We start from the raw sequence: 14,533 nt of genomic DNA on the forward strand, positions 1-14,533 counted from the left end.
TAAAAAGAGAGAGAGAGAGAGACAGATGTTTCAGTTAGAGTTCTCTTGGTACGACAATATTGCTCCTATATGTACAAACAGCAACCCTTCGCACCTGATATGCGTCCATACAAACACACACACACGCACATACACACACAGAGACTCACTGTGTTCCAGGAAAACAGCTTCAAGGAGTCTCTCCTAATCACGTACACAGCCAACCCAGGGAGATGAGGGTAATAAAACCCAAAGGATGCTGACTCATTTTATTGATGAGTGTGTAAACACACACACACACAATAATCAGTGCTTCTGTCTTGGCCTCTGCTATTGCTGATGTTTAATCAGAATGTTTTTGCCTGCTCATCCGAACCGGCTCCGTTGAAGGTGTGCAGGAGATTTTCATCGCTCTCCCCACAGGATCATTTCTGAACACACATTACACTTCCAGCCATAAAACACCATCATCCCTGAAACAAATGGCAGCAATAACATGCTGGTAATAACCTGCCTCTTGCTGAGAAGGGTTTGGAAATTTTCAGGTTAGATTTTCCACTTTAAAATACTTTCAGGGTTCGAGTATAACTGACTGTGAGTGAAATTTTTAAATCAGAGATGATCAAAACCTTGTTGATAATGGTGATTATTCAGTTACACCATTTTAGCAAAAAATATCTTTATACATGTTTCATGATTCACATTTGCTTAAAAGGTAGGTTCAAAATCTTTTAAGTCTGTCTCAAAAGTCAGGAGCCCAAATGAACATTGACACATGTTCTTCATACTGTAATCATTCCTCCTCTTCATACTGGCCATTAGAAGATCCCTTCATAATGCACTTACAATGTAAGTGATGGGGGACAAAATCCACAGTCCTCCTTCTGTGCAAAAATGTATTTAAAAGTTTATCTGAAGCTAATAAGAGGCCTCAGCTGTCCAAATTAGTCAAATCAAGTCAATAACATTACTCTCTATTTAATGCCAAATTCCCTATTTTTGTTTGATCTTTCCACTGCAGCTGAACAGGAAACACTGTCAGTCAAGACACAAAGAGGGAATTCTTTATTAAAAAGACTGTAACTTTGGAAGATATCAACTTTATTTGACTAACTCAGATGGCTGAAGTCTCATATGACCATCGGATAAGCTTTGAAATACATTTTTGCTCAAAATGAGAAGATTTTCTAATGGTCAGTATGAGCAGGAGGAATGATTACAGCAAGCAAAACATGTTTAAATGTTCATATCGGCACTAGACTGTTGTTTTAAGACAGGCTTGAAGAATTGTGGACCTGTGCTTAAATAAATACAGGTCTTTCAACCATTCTGACACTAATAGTCTGTTGATAATAGCTGATGTGCACTGAACAGTAAATCTTTGCATTGGCTGAAAGCACTGAACAGGAAATAATGAGGGGTAAAGCCACCTGACAGTACTACTTTCCCCTGTCTTTACTGAGAGACATAGCCGTGATGTGTTTTTTGGTGAATCAGAGATGAAGCTCTTAATTAATCAAGTGGATTCAAACCACTTTTCTGATCATTTCTATTTTAATTAAGAGTTCTCTTAACAACACTGGAGATGCAGAACATGTATTGTACTGAATTACTGAACATACTGAATTGAAGGTCGGTTACTCCCATCTGTCCAAGTCCATGATAAGACTACTGAACCGTTTTAAACACATTAATAATGGTCTTTATCTCAGGAAGTGTCATTCGCTGCGTCAGTGAAACCGAGGAACAAATTAAAGCTCCTCTAAAAATGGAGATTATCTGAGCAGAAAAAGCTTTTCACAGCATGATTGTGCATTTATCATGGCTTTCACCACCTCACTCTGTTTAAAGCATCAAGCATCCCAGGGCTGTGTTTGAGTCCACTTTTATGACAACGACCATGTGCTGAATCAGAGGATCTGCTCTAATAGAGCACAAATAGCTCAAAATGGCAGAATTTGCCAAAAACATTTTGTTTAACAGCTTTTACTGAGTTCTCACCAACAATCAACTCCACTGTCCCTGATTTTTAAAATATATATATATATATATTTAATAAGGTTGTGCAGAGAGCGCAGTATTTGTATCTGTATCTGGGAGTGATGTCCAAATTAGGAAATGTGCATCATGTAGCAGATGGATGTGACTCCCCTCATTGAGACCTGCTGATAGACATAACAGCAGAGCAGAGGAGAGAGACTGAGATAGCGATGTAACCATGCTGGTATGTTTTGGGGTTTTTTTCTCAAAAACAAATAATTTTTAAAAATATTTGTATGAAACAAATATTCGTAAAAAACAAAACAAACAAAAAAACAAAGCACTATTTGTACTTTGCTGAATAACGTATTTGTATTCAGGCCCACCCTTAATATTTAAATATAGATAAAAAGCATTCCTACTCACTTATTTCCTCAGTATTGTGCTCTGTGCTCCAGTAATTCCATTTAAATTTGACTTTTTTGTCCCATTAGCAATTTCAAATTGTCTTCTAAATCTGCATGTGACATTTACAGAGGTTCTGGACTGGTGTGCAGGAGATTACAAACATACTTTTTTTCATGGAGCAGAAGAAGCCACAGTATTGTATTCATCTGTCATTTATCTCCTTTTTTCCCTTTTGTACAAATAAATGAATATTTGCTAATGTGTCCTTCAGAGGCGGGAAGGGAACTTTGGGAGCCGAGAACTGTTCTGAGACTCTGCATGATTTTAGTCTTATCATGCTGCCGAGTACTAGACATGATTTCAATGTGGGTGCTCCCCTCTTTTTTAGTCTTAAATTAAGTACATATTTGTACATATTAAATTAATCCACAAGTAACTGTAAATATCAAATACATGCACCAGAAATGCTCATATGGTATTATGTCTAAAGTCACTTTTAAACCCTGGGAATCTGTACTTCACCCTGCAGTACAGTGGCACAGAGAGCTTAATGCACTGCAACTTAAAGGAAAAGTTGATTCCTATGGTTGTAATGTGGAAAGCACCACACATTAAACTTTCCCTCTTCATTCAGCTGCAAAAGAAATCTCTCAAGATCTGCTTTGGACTACAAACTACACTTCTTCATTTTCTGTAGTGTTGCCTTCAAGGAATCAACAGCCATTTTCTCAGTTTTCTCAGTCATAGAGTGCCACTTGTTCAAAATAATTGTATATTTTCACCACATAGGTGACCTAGTTTCAAGAAATCATCCTATTTACAGCGGTGAAAACACAAGCAAATAGATAAAACATCTGCATCACGTTTTATTGTCCCTTCAAAACATCTTTTGTGTCGTCATTTAGTTCCATTTTGTTCCGTATGACTCACAGTGTTTCTATATTGGCTGTGTGCTGCTTTGTGCCACTTACTGTATGTGCTGTCAAATTGGTGTTTTATTTATTTGCAGCATGTTTTGTGTGATCTGCACGCTTCATCATTTGCTTGTTTTTTGTCCATTTGCACGTGTACTCTTAGCTCACAGAGTGTTGAGCTCTCTCGGCCGTCATACGAAAGTCACATGGACATCTTGTCACAACAGGAATCTTTCTGAAATCAAGAATTTAAACTTGAGCAGCGCCTGATTAATTAAACATAATTTGAAACTGACAGAACAGTTAACAACTAAACACATTCATCTGTCAGCAATTGTTTGCCACAGTTACTCTGCTTGGTTTGCTGCTGCTCAAGTGTTATTTTTCTGTCACCTAATCATACTGTAAGGAGATAATTCTCATGTTGTTATGTCACTTTCATCTCTTTTTCTGCTGGTAGAAAACAAGATGTACACTGGTGCTTACTGTTTACAGTTTAATATTGAATGAATGGAGAGGACTCACTTTAAATGCACAAGGAACTGAACTGTCTAAACATGATTGATCTTCATCGTCTACTGTAAACCACTGAAAACGACAATAAAACTGAGAAACCCAAAATGATTTATGTTGCTCACTCAAGTAGGACTTTTGAGTCAGAGTTTAGGTTTTCTGGGAGCATCCATCTGATTTGTTGCCTAGTGGTTGGCAGAGGAAAAAAAGATGTTTGAAGGTTTAGTTTAGATTAATAGAGACACAACAAAAGGCCTTTAACGTTTTTTATCGAAAGAAACAGTAAAACAATCTAGTGATTCTGACAAGAAACAACTGCAGAGACTGCAGAATGTAAATGTCAGCAGAAATAACACAGTTTGAAAAATTCACAAAACATCAAGTGAAAAATATAGCAAAAAAACACCAATAGTGTGTGATTTTTTGTTTGTGTGTGTGCATGCACAATGGGGCAAAATAATGTGTTGAGTTACTGGAGAAATACATCAAGCAGTGCAGTTCAGACTGATCCTGCATCAATATTTTATATGAAGATTGAGTAAAACTGACAGTGGGGAGTGTTGAGAATTCAGCTGAAAGTACATTTTGGTATCATTTTAAGAATATCAATGTTTTAGTCTGTTGTTACAAATGTTTGAGGAAAGGGTAATGGATCTTTCTAATTAGTCATCAATGGTGAAGTTACAATGGTTTATGACACCATTAATAAAGGGTAAAAAATCAATAAAAAGTCATCGATTATGAGTATGTTTACATGCACATTAGTATCCTGGTTTTGATCATAGTCTACTTTATAGATAGCTAAAATTGGGTTAAAAAATCTGCATATTTTAGGGGATGATTATATGTTTTGTTAATAAAATCTCAATCTGCAAAGTAACTGACTGTCAGATAAAAGTGGTGGACTTTCTCTGAAATGTAGTGAAGTCAAAAAAAAGTTAAAAAGTATTATCGTACTTAAGTACAGTACTTATGTTACCATCCTCTGTTTGGACCAAGCGGCTACTATCGCTTGTGCAGAAGTACCTCGAAGTGCAGTGCCACCGACAGCTGCTAGATGCTGGCTCCAAATGTCTCCCATTCAAAAAACCTCAACTTCTCACCAGAAATAATAAGTCAATCATTTTATTTCAATGAACCATTATGGTCACAATTGTTAAACTAGTAAGTGTGCTGGTGGTCATTTTGGAAATTAGTGCTCCATTAATAAGATTTGAAGACTTATTCTAGGCTCTGATGTCTGCTGTGTGCGCGTTGATTGACAGCTGTGATTGACAGTTGGCTCACCTCCGTGACTCGAGTCGGACTTTCAGAGCTTCTGTTTAAAGGATAAACTGTCATTTTTCCACAGACACGTAGCTCTACTGTGTTTGTGGTTAAGCAGTTATAGTAACAAGATCTTCACAGGATGCTGTTACACAATACTTCGGTAAGTTTAATGTTAGCGCAGTTTAGCTAAAGGAGCTAACATTAGCTCAAGTGTGCTGCACTTTGGTGTTTCCAGTAAGGTAGCGTTCACTTTGGTCCATGGCAGCGGACATACCACACCTCACTATGTCCATCTTTATATACAGTCTATGGTTTGAACTCTGTGTGTTTGTGTGTTTCTCTTCAGGCTGCTACAGTCCACACAAACATCCACAACCTACTGCTGTTTAGAGAAAACTCAAACCTCTTACTTTGTGCCCTGCACAGATGTCCAAAGGCAAACTCTTGGACATTTCAGTGCTTCTTAAAGCAACAGAGACCCTGTTCACACCTGGCATTAACATGCATCTTGGGTGATCCGATCACAAGAGGACAGCTCTCAGTACATCAGTTCACACCTGGAATTAGGATGCGTCTCCACATGCGTCTCAAGTGACCACTCATATCTCACTTCCCCACTCTATATGCAAATAAACACGTACATCATTTCTGTTTGCAAAGACCAAATGTGCACCTTAAGTGAGCCTGGTCAGGTCATTGTTGCTAACCTCGGGGCTAACCCCCTTCATTTTAATCAGCCGGTGGCAAGCAAGACATGGGAACTTGGCTTGGGTCTTGAGGGGTTGCGGCATTTATTCACTGCATTTATTCATTTGTTAACCTCATACTCTCTGCTCCGGCCGCCAGCCCCCTTGTTGTTTCGCACTTCAATATGAAGCCATTGGCATGCAAATGAATACGTACTTCTGCTTAAGCAAAGGGCATCAGTTGAGTAGGCGCACCCTTCAGTGTAGTCCAGGACACATTCAGTGTACACTGCTAAAAGAATGTGGCCATATGCGGCCCAGACCACCTTCAAATATGGTCTGAGTGATCGGATCTCAATGTGTCCTCAATGCGTCTTGAGTGCATTCACACTTGTACTCAGAGTTGTCCACTTGTGATCAGATCACCCATGATGCATTTTAATGCCAGTTGGAAACTGAGCCAGACTGTGAAGTGTGAGCAGCCCAGTTTGAGGTGTGAAGGTGTTGACTGATTTGGCCTGTGTGGGTTACTATGCTGAGTGGCCACAGCTGGCTTGTGGGCATGATTTACTCTTTTCGAAGTTCCTTTGTAGGAGATGTTTCCCACAGCTAATTAGTTTGTTAGCATTTAAAGAGGCTGTCACAGTGAATACAGAGGCAGCCATGATGACAGCTATTGACTTCGACTTGCTTGGCTCAGACTCCCGGCGGAACGTCAGTCTGTCAAGCCGCCGACAGCCTCGACATGAGAGGTCTCTCACGGCTGCGTCTCCCCACCCTCTCCTTGCTCTGAGTGGGCAGACGAGACTCAGAGGAAGATCATCCCTCTGGTTTTAATTAGGCTTTTTAATTACAGAGAGGAGATGCTTTTCACGGAGACTTGCACTGAGGTAACAGTTGAGCAGAGGCGATAGCAGGGTAAGCATGTCACTGCCAAAGTATTCGAGATCTGCCGAGCTGAACTCCCACTAAAATAACAGATTTTTTCTTTCGATGGAAAGGCTTGTGAAGATGATTTCCGTTTTATATCACTGAAGGTGGAATAGATTTTCAATTTCCTCTAAGGTTTTTTGAAAAGGTAGAATAAAATCAATTCACTCCATAGAACATAGAATGAGTTGGGGTTGTTAAGTATGACAGGAGGGTAGGGAGGTTATTCTTCTGCATAATAACTATAAAAACTATCTTACTGTCTGTAAGACAAGAAATGCAAGCTCAAGCAAAAGTCCCAGAGCATGCTCTATGCACGTATGAGTCACACATGTACATACAAGTGGTACATTGTGCCTGTAATGGACCAAGCAGAGTAAAGAGTCTCACGATATTGTAGGAATTGCTTATATTTCTGCCCGTGGATGGATTTCTGACCTTTGAAAGTTCCTCAAATTGCACTGTGACTGATGAAAATCAATTATTTTGACTTTCACTTAGACTGAGGCTTAATCTTTAACATGTGGTGATTCATTCATGTCTATAATTGCAGAAAATTGTAGTGTGGTTGATGCAGTTCTCTGTTTTTTTTACCGGTTTTACAAGGTACAACATACATGATAACTACACAGCTGGGATAACACATTTGTATGTAGATGTCACATGTGATGTTAGGGTCTACAGTTATTGTGTAGGTGTAAAAACAGCTGTTTACAAAAGTCCTCTCCAACATTAATTCATTCATTCAAACTAAAATGCTTGTCACTACCTGTCAAATCGACCCAAAAAGTCTTCTCTGACCAGACGCCCCCTGGTTAAAGCTGCACTAATTAATATTTTTATATGAACAGTGGTAAAAATGGCTATGCATATGTAGTCACTTGTAGTAGTAAATTCACCAAAAATGATTACCCAACTTTACAACTCCACAGAGCGTTTTAACATCTTTCAGCTCATTGTTCTGGTTTTATAGCCCACAGATCCCCTCCACATGTTAAAAGGTTCGCTGCATCCATGATCCATCCATTTCTCTTCAAGAAGTCTGTTTCTTTTGTTAATGGTACTCAGTTTAAGACATTTTCTCCTCCAAGGCTTTCATGGCATCACACTAGGTTATACACACAAAAAAAGATGGAAATAGTGTGAAAAATGAAAAAGAAAGCTTGAGAGAGAGGTTAAAATCCAGCACACCCTCTCACCTCCACACACTGGGCCAATCCCTGCGTGAAGTAGGCATGATTGTGGGATTGTTTGTTTTGGAAAGTTACGAGAACTTGCACCTGATTTCACCATGGAAAAGGGGGTTTCGGATACTTACTTCGCGATGATTGAACAAGCATTGCGTTTGAAGCGTACTGAGGCCTTGAGTTTTCAATCACCTGACCTTTCCTACAGCACCAACAGCAAGTCAAACTTTTCATTTATTCTGACAAACATCTTCTGTGAATTGCCACAAAATTTTGTTTAACACTTTTTCTGATATTCTGCAGTCATTTGGGTCTTCAGACCAGCCAGCAACACTTACAGTTATTACCTCTTCCCACCTGTTGCTTTTTCACCACTTGGCCTTCTGCCTGGTTTTCACGCTTTGACACTTTTTAACATATTTTTTCTGTGTATTACTTGTTCTTTCTGAGTAACAAAGAAACAAGAATGAATTCATAATTTGTAGCGAGGCAGAAAGATGACGAACGTTGTACAATTGGTGGAAGTGAGACAGGAGGAACTGACACATAGAAGTGTTTTCTGAATAGAAGCATTTTGGTTAAAATTATTATTTGGTTAAGGTTAGAGACCTCAGTTGTCATGGTTACAATGATAACCATATGGTTTATTGTTGGTATTGGTATTATTGTTATCAGAGGTTCCTAGCGTCTGTTGTTTTGGGGCGTTTCATGAAATGACAGATTCTGCGTTTTTTTTCTTTAGAGGACCATTTGAGACTGAAATGGAGGAGAGATGGGAACCAGAACATCCAGATGTTGAAAAATGATTGTTATTTTCAAAGAGAAGAGCCTGTAAAAGGTACTCTGGGGGATGTTGAAAGGGATTGAGGAGCTGGAGGTGGAGAGTGTTGAAGAAAAGGGCTGTGGTTTTTTTTTTGAGACAGGAAAAATGAGCGCAGAGATGAGAGGAGAAAATGGAGAATTGTGTGGTTTGGGGAAAGGCAGGAGAGGCAAGGAGAAAACAACGGATGCAAATTCGCCTGAAAAGAAGCTCAAACACAATGTCAGCTTTAAAGGTGCACACTGCTGAGGCTTTGTATCACTTGTGCATGTATTCTCTGCACCAGGGGTGAGCATGCTGATTAAAGAAGAAACCATAATCCAGGAAAACAAGAAACAAAGCTGACTGAAGGACAACATCAAAAACATCTCTTGGCAGGAAAATCGTTGAGTTGATGGTATCTAATAAGCTCCACTAATTCAACTTCAAACAATTCACGTAAAGCATAAGGTCATACGACCAAATGCACAGACAGGGTGAAGAGTCAGCTAAATAATTTATATCTGCAGGGTACAAATCCAACCAAGCACCTCAGGCTCTTATTTTATTTTACCTTTTGTTCACATCACGAAAAAACTCATTTCCAGCATTAAGTTATTAGAGTCAGAGGTTTCAGGTGCGAACGAGAGGAGAGGATATGAAAAGAAGAATTAGAGAGCAGAGTATGAGATGAGGTGCAAAGGTAATGTGCAGGAAGAGAGGAGGTAGAGAAGGGGAAGAGACAATTATTAGTTTATTGATGTGTTGGTTAGTGTAGCCATGGAAACAAACCAGAGTATGAGTCATGTGGGGAGGGGAGGGGGGGGCAGAGGTTGATTGAGACTCAAATTATTATCAAGGACAACATAAAACAAGTCAAGTGGAAATTATTGTAGTTGGAGTCACATGTATTCAGTATTCAGGTCTTTTGATTCTGTTAGTAAATTGTCAATTGTGGCTCCAATTACATATATTACTTTTCATCATAAATGTGTTTTAGTCAAAAGTTGAATTTAGTGAATAAAAAAAGAATAAAGACATTTTCACAAATTTGATCCTAACAGGTAGAACAGCAGGTCCTCTAACTGACCTTCAACCCTGCTGAGTGGATGAGTTCCAGTTCAAAAGCTGCCAACTGGATGAATTTTTATTCATTTTAGTGAGGAAAGCTAATTAAGAGCAACCACCCTGCAGTGGAGGAAAAATGTGTTAATTTAAGACTTTGATTTGAAATGTCCACTGGAAACAAAACAACCAAATTTAAATAACGACTTAACCCTAAATGTTACTGAGGTCCAAGAGATCCCAGACTCATGTTCCCCTCATGTTTTCAATGTTATTATTCTTATTTTTTCACTCTATTGCCACGTTTATTAACCTTGCTTTTACTTTCCACGACCATGAATTGCAAGCAGGCTATGTGAGCTGCATGCGGCAGTGGGTAGAGGGATGATGTGGGAGGATTGGGGAGGGTATGTGAGGGAGGGGAGTGTGGAGGGTGTTCAAGGTGACAGTGTGTGGTTGTATTCTTTAATTCTGATCCTGAATTTGAAAATAAAAGATGAGTTTGGAAAAAAAGACACCTAACATTGTTTTATCACCTTTATTTCTTGTGAATTTTCTCAATTTTATTACAATTGCTCATAAACATTTTGAACTGATGACATGTTTCGGAAGTCTGTTACAGAAAATGGTGCATTACTGCTGTTTGTGGTCTCAGAGACTCCAGCTGTAAAATAAGTTTAATAAAGACAATATTAAATAAGTTTGGATTTCTGTCATTCAATTAATATGTTCATAAGAGATCTAACTGGTGACGTCACTTTGGTTGTTGTCTGTTAGCAAACAAAAGGATTATATTTGTTCATGCATTGTCTGTATAATATATAAAACATGAAATGTTTACTTGATTGGTGTGATATCAATGTTTTGTGGTCGTTTCTGTATTTTTTGGACAAAGTTGCAAGCAAGCTCAGTTTCTACATATATTTTTAAGGAACACAAATATTCATTTTCATTTTGCAATCATAACAGCAGTGGGGAAAAGCCAATGACAACAAAACACAATGGTTAATTAGACATCTTCAATTATATATTTCAATAAAGGAAGTTTCACACCACTATAATATGTAAATGTTAACACACTTTTGGTCAGCACTTGAATGCATACACACCTTCAAACAGTTGACATTTGACAGTGATGATAGTGATGTCAGTCATCAATCAATTGCTGTTTATTGATTTTTCCTTTCTATTATCACAAGGAATGACTGCTACAATTGTGTATATCAATCTAAATGAAAAGCAAAAAACTTGTACATATAGTACTGACCCCAAGTTTTAAAATATCAAGATACTGAAACTAATTGACATAACATTGATATTTTTGAACATTTTAAATGGTAATATGACTTTAAGGGCTGGATTCTGATTATTTTATGTAGATATCATATTACACACTGAACCCACTGAACCTACAAACACCCACTAGACAACTGAAGTAGCAGGTGAGCAGAGTGAATGATAAACGCCGTCATTATAACGATGGGTCCTTGGTACAAGATGTCACACACACCTGCGTAGTTGACATTTTACACAACAGACATGTAAGAAATATTACAGAAACAATAGATTAGCAACAGTTTGAAACACGCTAGATGCACAAAGGCACATGTTTAGACACACGCACACATATCTTATTGTATTGTATAGCACAGTTTCTCTCCATTTCCTTTTCTTTCTCTTTTCCATTTATGAATTATTTGACACACTAACACTGGACCTTTCCATTTCCAATCACTGAACATGCCTTTAAGCCATTTATGCAAAATAAAAGAGCATTTTTTTTTGGCATTTTGTCCAGATTCAGAATCTCTTTGCAAAGATGTTACATGCAATTCTGCATTTTTGGTACAAAATCGAAAAAGAAAAAAATTGTTCATGTCTCCTTGGAAAGTACTGTCATTCAGAGTGCTGGATTCAAAATACCAATCAGTAAAAGCGCTGACCTTTAACAGATATTGCACTTGTTGCTCAGTTGTATTTAAAAAAAAAAAGCAAAGGAAAGCCTCCAATGTGACCTTCCCTGCTTTGGAAATGAATAGGGATGTGTCAAAGGGTACAGAGGTATGCTCTGGATTGAGGAAAGGTGGGTGAAGAGGAGGCGGACAACATAAAGAGGAAAGATAGCAAATATTATCAAAGTGAAAGAAAACCAAGCAGAAAGCTTCCTAGAAGACCTTGGTAAGGGACGATCATGCAGTACATACCCAAGTGATCAGTTTAACATGAAGAAAACATATATGCTTATTGCCCCTAAGAACATTGCAACAGCAATATACAGCAAAAGTGGAAATTGCATCTTCAAAATCATTGGTTAGTATACATGCAGAAATTGAGTTAGTTGAACAATAATTATAACTCATATGTGACACAAATTACTATTGCCATGTTCTCCTTCGGTGTGTCTGGTTTCCTGCAGGAGAATTTATCCCTCAGTATGATATATGGTATGATTAATTCAGGCTGGAGAGCTGCAGGGAGAGCACAAGATGAATGGCCTGATCAGTATTTGCAGTGTCACAAAAAAAATCACTGTATAAACCAAAAGTGTGTTGTTGGAATCGAGGGATTGCAGAGGTGGTGCGGTGGTTAAAGCAACCGTCCCAGAAAAAAGTCAAGTCAAATTATGTTTTTTTATTTTTTATGTCACTGCAAATTATGAAAAAAAGAAAAAAAATATTTACCACATTTACGTTATAATCTTAACAACTTGTGACACTCTCAATCTTTAGACCTCAATAAAAACTTTAATAGGCGGAAAGTGTAATAATTTGAGGAGTTTCAAAGTGTAAGAGTCAATATGCTAAGAAACATCCAGGAGGCAGCAACAAAATTTTTAGCCTCTTGCATCTCACAAGCCTTTGGATGGTCATGATGTCAAGTCAAGCATTGTTGAAGTCCAGAGAAGCTTCTTTGGTAAGGCTTTATTTTACAGGTCCTCTAATTATATATGAATTTTATGGAAATTTTCTAAATAATTAGCAAGTATTTAATGGTTAATTTTAGGACATTTTACAGAGAGGGTAATTCAATTTGGTACAAATTGAAAAAACAGAAAAAAAGTGTTAAGTTGGTTAATTGGTACCAACTTGTTATATTTGGATTCATATGTAGTTGTTAATTTGCAAAAAAATCTTGATAAATTAGACTCGACTCTTAATGATTCTTTAAAGGACCAGCGTGTAGTATTTAGTGGCATCTAGTGGTGATGTTGCAGATTGCAACCATCCAAATACCCCCCCCCCCCCCCCCAAAGCGTGTATAGGAGAACCTACGGTGGCTGCGAAACTCGAAAGGCCCTTTGTAGATCCAGTGTTTAGTTTGTCCATTCTGGGCTACTGTAGCAACATGGCAGTGCAACATGACGAGGTCTGTGGAAGAGGACCTGCTCCCTCTGTAGATATAAAGGGCTCATTCTAAGGTAACGAAAACACAATTCTTAGTTTCAGGTGATGATACACTAATTAAAATATACTTATGAATATTATATTCCATTTCTGTCGAGTCCACTCTGCTAGATACTAAAAGACACTAAATTCTACACACTGCACCTAACAGACAGAAAATGCTTACTTTTCATTGTGTAGTTTTGTGTGTCAAACTATATATTGGCATATTAGATTGTTTCTTAAAAACTCTATAATGAACTTTTAGGAAATTATTGAAAAAGTGTCCTGATTTTTTTGTAAATCAACAACTACTTATGAACCCAAATATAATAAGTGGGCACTTACCAACTAAACCAATTTAACACTATTTTCTAATTTTGCTTAGAATTTTTACAAATTGCACCACCATCTCTGTAAAATGTCCTGAAGCCAACTGTTGAATATCTGCATATTACTCAGAAAATTTCCAGGAAATTAGTATGAAATTAAATTAAATTTGGGAAAATATACTGATTTGCTTTTTCTGTCCAACAGTCGTGCCAGGCTCACTAAGCTAAGCTAACGTCCTCCTAGCTTTAACAGTGGTATCAATCTTCACATCAACAAAAAATATAACAAACACATTTCCAAAATGTCAAACTTTTACTTTAAATCAGAGTGAAGATCTCAAAGTTTCCAGAGATATGAACCAAATATGTCAAGCAGATAAAAGTGTGTGTGATAAGATTGCACATAGCAAGAGGGTGGAAAATACATTTAATTTATCTCTAAGGATACTGACGAAGGGGATGTTGTTAAAAAATAGTTTCATGCAGGCAAATGTGTTGTGTCTGTGTATGCATTTGAAGTTACCAAGAAGAGATGGAAAAACTAATTTCCTTTACAAAAGCCAACTTTCCCAGAAATGACCATATCTGACACTCTGCATCTGGAAAGTTTAATCAAGAAAACTGAGACGTTTATCTCAAATGATTATCTCTCAAATTTGGCAATCAGCCACGAGCAGATGGAAGGTCTCAATGACTTGGAAAACTGATGGTGAATATTTTGTGAGAGTCTCTTCGCAGACTCCATGAATGATGGATTTCACACAGCTCAGCTTTGCAGCAATGAAGATAAATTATTTAATGTAATTTTAAGCAGGTTTGACAGAAAGAGAGAGAAAGAGAGAGAAGTCGAAACGGAGGTAGAATGTGAATGTGCATATGTGTGTGTGTGTGTGTGTGTTTACTTGATGCAGCATCCAAACAATGCACTGCAGTAGACGGAATTTTGATACTTCACTGATAAATGATGAGTGATGACATCTCCAGAACGCTGACTCGTCCTGTTTTACTGCAAAAAACTGAACTTCAAGACTCCTCCGAAATCCTGCTGTTCTTCTGCGTAGCTGCATATCACTGATGTCAAATGGAAG

This window comes from Thunnus albacares, chromosome 14 (genome assembly GCF_914725855.1).
Source record: "Thunnus albacares chromosome 14, fThuAlb1.1, whole genome shotgun sequence".
NCBI lineage: Eukaryota > Metazoa > Chordata > Actinopteri > Scombriformes > Scombridae > Thunnus > Thunnus albacares.